General features: G+C 38.6%; 1 protein-coding gene across 2 annotated transcripts in view; it reads left to right on the forward strand.

Moving 5' to 3' along the window:
• LOC146760657 (uncharacterized) overlaps positions 1-13183 on the forward strand; it is a 272204-nt gene that overhangs the window by 185747 nt on the left and 73274 nt on the right. For both annotated transcript variants that reach the window (XR_014946988.1, XM_085549975.1), the window contains exon 3: positions 8839-9041. The gene's annotated coding sequence lies outside the window, so the exon portion shown is untranslated. The remainder of the gene's footprint in view (positions 1-8838; positions 9042-13183) is intronic.

Genomic DNA, 13183 nt, shown 5'->3' on the forward strand with positions numbered 1-13183 from the left:
ACTTGTTTATAACAAACTACAGATGGGCTTGAGTCATAAAGTTCAGAGTATTTGGTTTAGAGGTTTTGCTTTGGGCCCATCCCTTTAATGTACTGCTTATTCCAGACCTGCCTTTTAAAAGGAAAATATTGTCAGAATGAAAGTGTATGTGCAATAAACAAACTTCTCATTTCCTTCCTCTTAAGTTTTTCCTCTTCTGAAGCTGATTCCTTAACTGGACAATTAGTTTTAGGACTGCCATTGAATGCAAACTTGTCATACCTGATTTGCAATCTTTTCTGTTTCAAGTGCTATCAATTATTTTCTAACTAGATGCTCCTGTGGGATCAGCTGTCACTAAGAGCAAATTTGAACACAATGGGTTGCTTCCTATTTCCAAAAGAATCTGAAGATTGTCAAAGCTTGACAGGCAGCTCCAGTTTTAAGATGAAACAGATAAGTCGGGTTTCCCTGTTAGGTGCTTTTGAACACAAGTAGATAAAGGAAGCATTGTTTCCAAAGAGGGAATGCCATTTATAGTTCAAATTCACTCTTATTAAGAACAAACTGCAGTTGCTTTAAACGCACAGTCAAATAAATTTGCACTGCAAGAGATAATAAAATACTAGTAAGTCTTTGTAAATGTTTCTGCAGACCTTGCTGCGCTTACAAATATGACTGTTTTTAATTTTTAATGGGAGATTGAGTGGAATACTTCAAAAGCTGGTGTATGGTAGAACCTAACTGTTGTGTAGATCATGTAGATACGGTATGGATTTTGTAAACAAATATACTGACAGTCATCAAGCAGTTAGATTTATCTAACCCTGGTTTTGAAAATGTGTCATGAATTGGATGCCTTGCTAGTTATTAATGTACACTGCACATGAAGATGAAGCGTGTGTTGTTTTAGTGATGTCATAAATGAGAAGTGTTACGACATTTAGACCTAAGTTAGCAGTAGCTTTGTTTTCTTCTAAACAACTTTTGCTTCAGGATAAGATGGTGCTATTGAATCATTTATTTGAGCAAAGAGTTGTGAGAATATCATTGGTTGGGGGAAGATTATTCTGAGGGGTGCTACTAGGTTACTGGTTCCAAGGTCTGAAGTGTTCCAGGTATCCACAGAAGAGACTCACTGTTGGCTCTGCTTCTGTTTATTACCTGCTTCAGGAAAGTGAGTAGTCCTTCCAGTCTCCTTCTGTTTGAAAAGTCAGTCTTTTTGCACATCTGGTTGGCGACCAATGTGTCAGTTGTTGCTAGAGTCTGCCCTGTGTCTTCACCCACTACGTAAAGGGCAAAGAACTCTTTGCAATGCAAGGCAAAAGAACTTTCTTACTTGAGCAATTAACCACGTGCCTGTTAACTGAATGAATTACGCAGATACAAACACTTCTGATTTTGTTGGAAGTGTCTTACTGAATGAAAATTTGACAGGTATTGTAGGACTGTTCAGATGCACATGCGAAATCTTGCTGGGAGAGGGAGAGAGTATTTTTTTTCTTCCTCCCTCTAAAATAAGAAACAATCACAGCAGGAAATATGAAAGGAAGTTGTGATGATTTGAATTTGACTTTTGCAGTCAGTGTAACATTTCAAGCTCAAATGTTTTGAAAATCTTCAATTCAGACCAACATCAAGACAGAGAAAAATTCATTCAGAAGGATTACAGTTGAGAAAACACCAAGGAATGGTACACATTCCTAGACAGAGAAGTATTGTACAACGTGAATATAGCTGCTGCAATGCTGATGGATTTTTTCCAGAGTGGATCAAAAGGAAGAATTTTGGCCACAAAGGTAACTCATGCGATATACCAAATGGAGGAAAGCAATGTTATTTCCACTTGCAAAATCATAGGGCTCCATTGCCACACTTTCACAATCACCAAATTAGAATCAGGTGTTAATTAGCACTTGTGTTTGGCAAGCTCCGTTTATTGAGAACATTTGCCTTGGTCAGACATTTGATTATTTTGGCTCTGAAACCTGGTTTACATTGATTTAATCATTAGAATACCCTCTTTTAAGGCTTTCAAATGATGCAATTAAGTGCAAGTACCACATCTCCTGCACAGCAACAAGGATCTCAACAGTTATGATTAATCCAGTAGATACAAATAAGTGTAATTTTCTACCATGTAGCAGGGTCTAATTCTGTAGCAGTGCATGCAGAAAGCAAATGGAGGCTGTGGCACAAGTATTGTACAAACCTATCTGCCCTCACAAGAACCACTCATTCATTCTTAAGTCATTGGTTCATAAATAAGATATTTCCTTTCAGAAGCTCTTCTTCTGCTTAACCATGTATATTCATCTGCTTTCCAAGACCTTGGTGGCAGCCCAGATATTTCAGAGTATTCTTTTAAACATTACTGCTGCTTGTGTTACTGTATAATTTGGAACAGTTTGCTAACAATTTAAACTTACATATTTAAACTAAAATTTTCCATTTCTAATGATCAGTATGAGGGCACAGAAGTGAATCACAATAATGATTTACCTGCAGTTTAAAAATCTTGCTCCTTCTTTTTGGTAGTGAGTAATGATTCAGTGCAGTTGAGATTTTGCTATCAGTTGGACAATGCGGGAAATACTGTGGTAAAATTAATAACGTTTTTCTTATAAAACTTGCCGTTCATATATTCACTTTTTACATTTCAGTGTTGCATTTAGTTCTGTCGGGAAGGGCTTTCATTATCTTTACCTTAAGTAATCAATACTCTACTCTACAAGCATGGCCAGAGTTTCTAACAGACCTACTGGCCAGAACTGAGGTGTCAGGATCCAGCACTTCGTATTTAATTTAATTCCCATATGACAGAAGAAAAACACCCTGACAAAAGGAAGTCATCTCTCAGAGGAGTGCTAAATGTACTCCTTGAATAGCCTTACAATGGTGATTTTTATCAGATGAGTCGTCTGCCAGGTTTTATGAACCAGCGCTCATGTTGTGGATCCACCGGGGGTTTGCTCTTCTCTCCATGATAATGACATTGGAGGGAGTAATGAGTAGGCAGATGCTTAGATCAAGTGGCAGAGTCTGTCCACTCCTAAGCCTGTAGCCAAAATCAACAGTGTGTCTTTACAGTTGATCTAGGGAATGATGTTACAAAAATGGGATGTTTGCACTAATGACTTAGTCAAATACATCTGGAGCCCTTTTCCCTGAAGAAATGAAACGGGTGTAATAACACAGCACAGTCTCCTTATTATGTAAATCATGAGGCAGAAAGCTGAGGATGTTATTTAAAGAAAACTGAAGAAAGCTGAAGATTTGCTCGAGTAATTTCCCGTTTTTACCCCATATGAGATCTTGCAGATGGCAGGAAGGAATAGAAAAAGATGCAAGCCATCTAGCTTCCAAATGTGAGATGATTTTCTTCTTACAGTGAGCATTTAAGCCACTGAAAACATGGAGTTTTCTACAACAGATGTGTCCGAATGCTTTTTGAATAAGAAAACCAATCCAGACTTTATCCACACTTCGTGTATGTTTAAAATCAAGGTTACCACTGGTGGTGGAATTCTGGAGGCATTAATTTTAAAAGGTGCTTTAAGACACACTCTGGTTTTGAGCCCAGCAAATCTCCCTAGCTTGAAAATGGAATTTTCCTACTTGTCACTCTAACTGAAACTTGGATACAATGGGAAACTGGGAAAGAATGAACTAGAATGTTTTCTCTGATTTTTGACTGGTAGTGTGGAGTTCATCTTTAATTCATCTGAAGTTTGCTGTCAACATTTTGACTTATTTTGTTCAAGTCATTTGGGATCATGGCATTTTTTTTGGAAGACTTCTCCCACAACTTGATTCAAAATGTACCATCTAGAAATGAAAGTAAAGCATTATGGGTTGCTGCAGGTGAATGAAGAGAAATGAACCTACAGGCCATTCCCTCAGCTCTCAGCAAAGCCACTCCAGTTCCCTTACACAGAAAAAAGCAACCAAAACAACACGGCTGCTTTACTCTTCTGGAACAGCAAGATTTTTCTAAGTAGATAAAGCAGATCTATGCAAGAGACAATCTTTTTAAGGGCAGAATTCAGAGATAAAGTTCTCTAGGGAGTGCTGACTGCCACAGAGCACACCCGAGTTTGCTTGTCTTGCCCATCAAGGCCTATTCCTCTTACATTTCGTATTCAGCACAGGAAAATGTGTGGAGGTGTCAGTGCATCGCAGCTTGGTGTGCTATTGGAAAGAACTCGAGTGCTTCAGAGATGAGATGATTACATGTATGGATTTACATAAATGAGAACAGATAAGAGTTACCTTAAGATTTGGAGGCTTACCTAGAGCTGAGGCAGACAACCTGCATCATTCACTGCCCTTGAATATGCAGAATATTTGTTATGGCTTATTGTGTACTGTGTACTGTGTATTGTGTGGCTCAGGTGTTGGTCAAGATATTGATGACTTTCACTGATTCAGCAGTTTCAATCCAGTGTAACTTTTCTTACAGGAGAACAATGTTTTGCACTTCAAAAATCAACCTTTTTCTTAGTACTACTTGATATTTTTTCCCCCTAATTTGCATGGTGAATCTTGTTTATGGGGACCAATAACTTTCAGCACATATGAGTAAACTGTTAATACGAAAGAAAGCTATAGCCAGCTGTCAGAAGTGATGACTACAGCTAAGTAAAATGTTTCTGTGTATTAGAGAAGCAAGATTTTCCATTCTGCACTGAAAAATCCAAAGACTTCAGTTACCTCATCAAAGACAGCAAATCATCATGTACTCTCCCTCTGTCTGCCCTTGCCCTAGCCAAGTGTTCAAGGCTCCAGCTGACACCTCTGCTGAATCTCAGTGGGGCAGCAGAAGGGGTTACTCATGCATGTGGAGAGGCACAAGGAGAAAACCTGTGTCAGATCCCTGTTACTGTAGCTTGTTTCCAAATAACATCGATAGCAGCTAAAAAGACTTGATGAAGAGTTCATGGTGATAGCTTCTAACACAGAACCAGAGCAGATAGCTGGCAGTAAAAGCTTAAACCCTAACTGTTAGCTCCAGGAATACTGATCCACAGGAACCTTCACTTCCTACATTTTTTCCCCTTTTTCCATACTTGCCTGCTCTTATTTCTGGTTTATTGGTATCTGCTTTCCTAACATCTTTAGGCTTCAGAGTGCATTATAATTCACTAGTTCAAAGACAGTTAACATTTTGACAAGTTTATGGACATCCATCTAAATACGCAGAATAGAAGCTCAAGCATTCCCCTAGTTGAAGGCTATGTGAAGTATATGTTTTGCACCTCCTAAACTCACAATCTGTATTTAATAGCAAGAAACTAATTATAGGACTGCATGAAAATTTTCTTCCTGACTGTGTCAAGATTCACTTATATAAACAGGATGTTTTTGTACTCAAAGGCATCATCAGCTACAGATATGGTACTACCTTCAAAAATCTTATTGATAAATTTTACTATTAGGCTCTTTCCATTTTTTTCACCTCTGAATAGCCTGATCAATAGGATGAGTGTTTCAATTTGCATGTATCTTTAGTCTTGAATGTTTGCATGGCTTGCTATTCAAGAGTGAGGTACTGAGGCTCTTTGCTAAAAAGCAGGGGCTTTTTAGTCGTGTCTTGATCGGCTATAACATAGACCAAGTTAACAGCCTTAATGAAATAATGTTCTGCTGAAGATAGCAAAGCATACATCCCTGCAATGTTGGGATCTGGGTTCAAGCAAGAACTTATTATTTCTGAAATATGGAATACATTTGCACTTGGAACACATGTCCTTTTTATGCCCTCTGGTTCATGAGCTGGTTGCAAAGCTACAAATTTGCTATAAAATTCCTTTTAAGGTGCAGTGCTGCTAGAAATTTGTAGAAAAATAGAGGCTCTTTCATCCTTTGTATTTAAACATGCAATTTGCTTTAACAGGATTTGATCAACCATTAAAACCCACTCTGTGTTTTATGTGTTTAACAAAAAACATACTTGCACAAGTAAAATAGACTGCATGAAAGGCTCCAATATACCTATTTATGTTTCACGTATAACAAGATCTTGCAGAACCCCTTTTGTCCTGAGGAGTTTAACACCCCCAGTGGAAGGCTGAGCCCCCTGGAAGGAGAGCTGTGGCTCAGCACCTTGCCAGCACAACGCCTTTGCTCCTTAGGGCTTTGGGTTGGCAGTCCCAGAGCACGGGCTCTGTTTCAACAAGAGGAGTGCTCCAATATAGTGCTTAAGTCACAGCATACCTATGATTAATTCCAGCAATCATCTCTTTTGTCAGAGAATGGCTGGTCAAGTGGTCAGTTCTAGGGGCCCCATCTTAGATGAAATGCTGGGGTGCTGCTGGAGTATGAATCACAAGGAAAGCTTCAAAGTCCAGAGAGTTTTAACATCTGGAAGAGGATGCTAGTTCCTTACAAGTGTTTACATGGAGTGTCTAATGCTAAATGTCTCTAATGTCACTAACATTACACTCAAAAGAAAGTGTTTGAATATTTGAACACATAGGAGTGTTCAAAGTTTCATCTGAAAGACATGCAATGGTCTCGTGATAGGACAAGGGGAAATGATTTCAAGCTAAAAGAGGGGAGATTAAGATTTGACATGAGGGAGAAGTTTTTTACAAGAAGGGCAGTGAGGCACTGGCACAGGTTGCCCAGAGTAGTGGATGCCCCAAGGTCAGGCTGGATGGGCTCTGAGCACCTGATCTAGTGTAGGTGGGCTTGTTCATTGCAGCAGAGTTTGACCAGATGACCTTTAAGAGTCCCTTCCAGCTCAAATGATTCTATGATTCTATGAAAACTGAGTATTAACTAACTCTTTCATTTTTATAAGTGATTGATTAGCTATAGAATTACAAGTTTTGCCTTTTTGGTTGTTGGTATGTTTGTTTGTTTTGTGAAGAAGATTTTTTCATATAGTTCAGTTTGTTTACAAAGATATGCAAAGCTTTGTTTTCTTGCAGACATCAAGCAACAAAGAATATTTGCTGTTCAAAAGCCTTTTCAGGAGCAGCACTTAGCTCAAAAGCCTGTTCTCTTAGATTTCCTCGACGTGACTTTTTTCCAGTGTATCTTCTAACTCTGTTTATCTGTTTATTTGTTTGTTCTTTTTTTATTCTTCTGTCCTTAATTCTCCATTGCTTTCTCTTGCTTTTGGGGGGATATTTTTTTAATCTTTTCAAAAACACACAAAACTGATAACCAGAAAACCTCAACTGACTGAGTCCATATGTCTGTATTGGAGGTACTGTGGTTTCAACTATCAGATCCTGTAAAGTTATTTATAGATTACCAGAAAGACACTATAAACGTAAGCATTGGTGGAAAATCAAGAAATTAATTGTGTGCAAAACAGAAACATTTCAAAGATATTTTCAGTCTTTGAACTAAAAATGTTAAATTTATTTGATATCTTGTGCTCTGTATTTCTATAGGGATATTGTTTTCTTTGTTGTCATTAGCAGCAGAATATTAGAAGCTGTTGACTTCGTATTTCATGTATTCTTACCTTTTTGAAATTGTTTCTGACCATGAAATCCCAATAATTTCCCATCAGTTCAATGCATACAGCCAGGATTACACCTGACTGAGTTATTGTGATTTATAAGATAATAAATATTCTCCTGCTTTTCACACATGTATGTCTATTTAAAGCTAAGGATTACCTCTGTGTAACTAGTTTTAAAAGAATATTTTACCATTCAGGATGTCATATTTGCCTTCTTGCTCTTTATTAAATCTCATATCTTTTGACTGACCAAGTGATCCTAAGACCTCTAAAATATTCTGTCATCTTTCTAATTGGATACACTTTTTTTGCTGGAAAACAGATGTGATCAACTGCAGTCATCTGTGAAGCTGAAACAAAATGCAGCATGTTTTCTTAGGAAAACTTTATCAGTAACTTTACCTCCTCACCAAACATAGGCATAATCCATAAATAAAAGAGTTGCTATTTGATGAAAAGGAGGAAATTCTATCTTTGTAAATGACAGGGAAAGTGAACTGTGGTCACCCAGAGTTCCTGCAATCAAAGCCTACTCATGCTTACTTTAATTATTCTGATGTGCGTTCCCATTCAACTTTAATAGCACTGCTTGTACCAGTAAAAGGTTCTCAATTGCAAGGGTCACATTGGCTTTGTTTTCTTCATCTGTGGTTTAGACTTAGAAAGGCTGCACAAAAGACAGGGATCCTTTGAGAGAGTCCTCTGTTTGCTCATTCCTGCCTTGCCCGGGAGAGACAAGCACAGATCCAGCGGTTGATTTTGGGAATGCCCTGCTAGCAACAGAGTGGGAGGGAGGAGGCTGCTCTTAAGAAGCCACGGGAGTCCAAACCAAAGGGAAAGGTGTTGTTGGATGGCAAAGACTGGATGGCAAAACTCAGTGGCTACCCAGAGTAAAGAACAGAGGAAATCAATGAAATCAAATAGATCAGTCAAGGAGGTGACTGCAGCAATTGTTGCATTTTTGTACATTTTATTATTTGTAATTTTAGCTTTAATTTGACCAATCCCAGTGAGTATTGGAAAGTAAAAAATCTAGTTAGCAAAGTTAGACTGAATTGGGAACACATCTACAAATTACAATTATGGCTGAGTAACTTTATTTTTTGTGGAGACTGCAGAACTTGTGTGGAGGGAGGAGTACTGCAAATGCTATTTATTTTGATCAGTGGAGAATTTGATACATCCAAGAATTTTAGAGAGTTTTAGTCTTGTTCAAAGCTCCAGATGGGTTTAGTCTGAGGCTTTGGCAATCTGTGATGGACTCATACTTGGGCCTCACCTCTGCTTTGTATGTAAATTGTGGAGTTATTTACATAAAAATTATCTTCTTTTCTTGGAAAATGTTGTTTTTCAGTCAGCCACTCTTTATCTTTGTACAGGGTCAGGTCTGTCTTGGAGAACTCATCCCCACAGAAGCAAGAGGGAGGCTGCGCCAGTAACTCCTGTGGGAGGTCTAGCTGGGAAGCCATCTTTGGCAGCACAGCACTACCCCAGGATTTCAGCCCATCACAAGGACTAGCTCGGCTCCTGCCTCTAGTGCTTCAGTCTGCTTGAAAACTCAGACATCAATAAGGCAGTTAAGGTAGGTGATATCGTTAGGTATTATTTACCTGTTAAGGTTAAGGCACATCTTCCTTTTCTGTGAAAATCAAACTCCTTTTGTCAGCATAAAGCTTTAGGAACTGTGAGATCTACAGTCACCAGAGTTCTACAATGCTTGTGCTCTTATCTTGGTACAGTTTAGTACAGAGGCCTCGCAGACATCTAAAAACATTTCAATATAAATTTATAATTAATTTTATTTGCTATTGCGATATAATGTCAATAATCAAACTGAAATCAAAGGATGGATAGGGATTTGACTTTAGTTTGTCATTCTTGTGCATTTCTGAGCTCATTCAGAATAAATAAGAAATCATAAGAATAAATGAATGAAATGGTTTTGTATCTTTTCAGAGGACACAGGCCCTCCCAGTTTCCACGAAAACTGTTCTGCAGCTGGCTGCTTCTGCAGCTGACATTTGCTTACTGAGCCAAATCCATATCTGAGGGCAGACCAGAGGGAATGTTGTCTATTCTGGTTCCTGAAAAATGAAGCAGACAAGGGCTATTTCTAGTGACCTTACAGGTCCAGTGTGGGTGGCTGAGGACTTTCAATCAAAGTTCCCCCTTTCAAAATTGAGCAGAGTGGTAGGAATTTTGAATAAAGCTCAAAACATTGAACACAGAAAAGGAGGAGACTGAAGCGGTTTGTTGTTATGGCACAAACGATATCTCCCTTTTGTGAAACAAGAATGTTTTCTTCAAGAAATATAGAAAGCAAAGAATAAGAAAAAAATATATGAGAATCAATTTAAATATTAGAAGTCACTAAAACATAGGAAAAGTGTCCTGGCTTCCTTTCTTCAGAACAGTTTGTTAGGCTTCTGATAAACTAAGAAATACAGAAAATGCTGTCACCTTGGGCCAACAAACAAGCAAACAAAATGCTTGCAGATGTGTGGAAAGCTCAAAATAGAGACTTTTTATTTCTTTACAAAGTATACAATGAAATTCAGCCAGTGTGGATGACTGTGATAACGATGAGGAGGGAAAATAGCAAGGCAATGAAGGTCCAAGATTTCTAAACCCAAATACTTGGTTCTGGCTATTTCTTAAAACAATAACTGAGAGTGGCTTCTAAATCACAGCACTTCTCCCTAAACCATTTAAAGTAAAATTTGTCTTCTTATGATGATTTAATCCAGTATTCTTTATTCAGTGAAGGGAAGCATCTATATACTGTTTTGAATGGCCTTGATTTTGAATCCTTGCTTACTCTAAATATGACCTGAGATGGTTTCTTCTGAATGTTAGAAGATGAAGGAAGTAGAGGGTACATTGTTTCTAAAATGTAGTCTAGTGATAAACGTTTATAAGTGTTTGTGTTCCATTTTTAAAGTATTTTGAGAACAGACATAGTCTGCAAGGAAAGAGGGGCAAACAAGTAGGTATTTCATTTTTATCAAAGACCAGCCATACATAAATTGCTACACAATGGCAATTGCATGCGGGGGTAGCGCCTGGACTTATAGTGAACCATAGCATTTCATAAACTTGTAGAGCTAAGCATAAAGTGCTACTATTGGGATTCTGCATGACCAAGTATTTGCTCACTTAAACCCCAGGGTAGAGGAGAAATTTTCATGGAGCTTATAGTGATTTATAATGGGAAGCATAGGCTTTTTCATAGACATTGTTCTCACTGACAGTGTAAAGAAAGAGAGCACTAAATCTCTTCTCATCATAACTAATGATTAAGTCAGCAGCTTTTTTGGCGAATACAGAATGCCCTTCTACAAAAACAAAGTATTCTATTGTGATGTATTACATTTAAAAAACCCATAAGTATCCCATAAGGCTATTGCAATATTTTTAACTAGATCTTCCCTCTTTGTCACCATATTGAAATAAATGGAATGTGTCAGACTGAGTAATGCTCTTTCAATAAGTTTTTAGGAGCTCACTTAGAAGTTTGGCAAAATATAAAGAAACGAGGAAAACTTTCTCAGGATCCTCTATGGCCTGAATGAAAGATTGGTCCATTAAGGAGAAAAGCTTATGCTGATGCTGACACTAATAAATGGGATGGGGAAGGATATTTCTGCTTAGTTTGGACTACCTTGCTCCAATTTGGCTGCTTCAAGTTGCCCTCTGAAATAAATCAGCCAGTTGATGATGATGCATTGCGTTAAAAAGTTCCCATCAATATAATAGGAAAATCAGTTTTGTTTGAGTTCAGATGCAAACTCACCCTCAACTTTTAAGAGTCAAAGGGACAGCAGTCACTGAAAAATGAACCTCCCTGCATCTGCTGTTCAGACCTGCATTTGAACTACCGCATTCTTCCTTTGGAGGGTATTTCTGTTATTTACTCCAGATACTGAACTCGCTTTGACTTTATATGTGAAGTGGAAAAAGTGCCGTGGGTTTATTAGGCTGTTCCTTCCCCAGTGCTTTCATTTCAGATGCTACATCAACCCTACTGAAGTCAGTGATAAAACTACTAGATTCATTGCCAGAGTCGGGCTTTTTCTCTCTATTATTTTCACTTCTGAGGGAAATTTTGAGTAGGTGAACCTTCAGAGTTAGATCCATCTTGAATTTCAGTCCTTTTTAGTCTCTCTTACAAATACGTTCCTTAAAATATTTTGTAAATTAAAACACTTAAGACATGCCTCCTCAGTCCTCCTAAATGGGAAAATTCGAAGTCAAAATATTGGGCAATGGGAAGGAATTGTATTTAGCTATGGTGCAATCTCTCAGTAATCATTAGCCTTTAGGGCTCTAGTGATCTCCATGTTGCAAATGCTGCATTTCCATACCTACCATCTTTCATTCTTCAGAAAAAAATATCTAGATTACTCAGAATATGTTTTCAAGGGGTGCTTCTCTTGTGACACTGACTGTACAGTGCGTTCTTATACTAAGTAGGTTAAGCATTTCAGAAATGTTTAGAAATCTTGCCCAGTAAGTACTTTTTTACATCGCTGTAATACAGCCTTTCCTGAATGTTACGTCTGGAATCCTAGCCACAGTGCACAAAAATTACAGTTGGGTAAAGCGAGCACTCTCAGACTAATGAATTCAGCTTTCCTTTTTTTCCCCCTTTGCCTCACAAAGGTCCTAGTCAAGAGTGGGATAGAAGGAAATCCCACTAGAGCCTAATAATGCTGCTTCTTTCCAGAGGGAGTCACTAGAAAGTAATTTATTTCTTCAGCATGCAACTAGAGGTTCTCATTTATCAAAGGCTTCTGCACGCTGCTTCTATGGCCTTCGTTATCTCAGGGACAAGGGACTGAGGTTGTGACCCAAAAAGTCTATTCCTACTGGATAACCCTGGTTGTTCCTTTTTTTTACTCAAACATCAAATGCAGGCCTACTGGACATATAAGGCTATGTTCATAGCTGGAGTTTGAGCAGTATTTATAAGGTATGAAAAGCTACAGTTCTTCTGTCTTTCCCTATCAGCATCAGCAAGGCACTACAGGCGAGAGTAACGCTATCAGCTGCATTCCTTTGCCTCCTGAGCCATGGGCAGCTCTGATTTTCGGACATGCTTTACTTTTTTTTCTCCCTCCTCTGCTTTTCTCTACTGTTGTGTCTTTCCCATCAAGGGAATTCGCCCTCAAGTTCAGATTGCACACACTTAGGAGATGTAGCGGAGAATCGGGCCTTTGTGAGCATGTGAAGGATGCTTTCCTTGACCTGTCAGAGAACATATTTTACTTGATGAGAAAGAATGCTGGGCCGAATTCCTCTCTACTGTAAGCAGACCGATAGAGGAAGACTTAGCTAGGGATGAGAGTGGCCTACTTTGTGCAGTGGACAGTCTCCTAAGCCGACAACGCTTACTGTTTACAATGTAATGGCTGCTTTTCTGGTCCTTTAAGTGATGGTGGGTTTTTGTACCAAACAATGCAAATAGGAAGTCATTTGTTTGCAAGGACCTAATCCTGAAGCCCTTATTTGGTGTTTACTGAAGTTAAGCTCAGCCTTTACTCAGATAAACTCCACTTGGACTCACAAGGAGTTTGCCCAAGTGAGGACAAGAAGAGGACTGTGAGAGTGCACTGCCTGGTTTTGTCCAAAAGACAAAGGTACTTTACGTTAAAAGCACATACTGAAGAAAACAGAGGCGCACACAATTACTGACTATATGCATGTGGCACTGTACGTGTGCAC

The sequence above is a fragment of the Coturnix japonica genome, chromosome 5 (genome assembly GCF_054131305.1).
Source record: "Coturnix japonica strain WE chromosome 5, WE-NBRP24, whole genome shotgun sequence".
Lineage (NCBI taxonomy): Eukaryota > Metazoa > Chordata > Aves > Galliformes > Phasianidae > Coturnix > Coturnix japonica.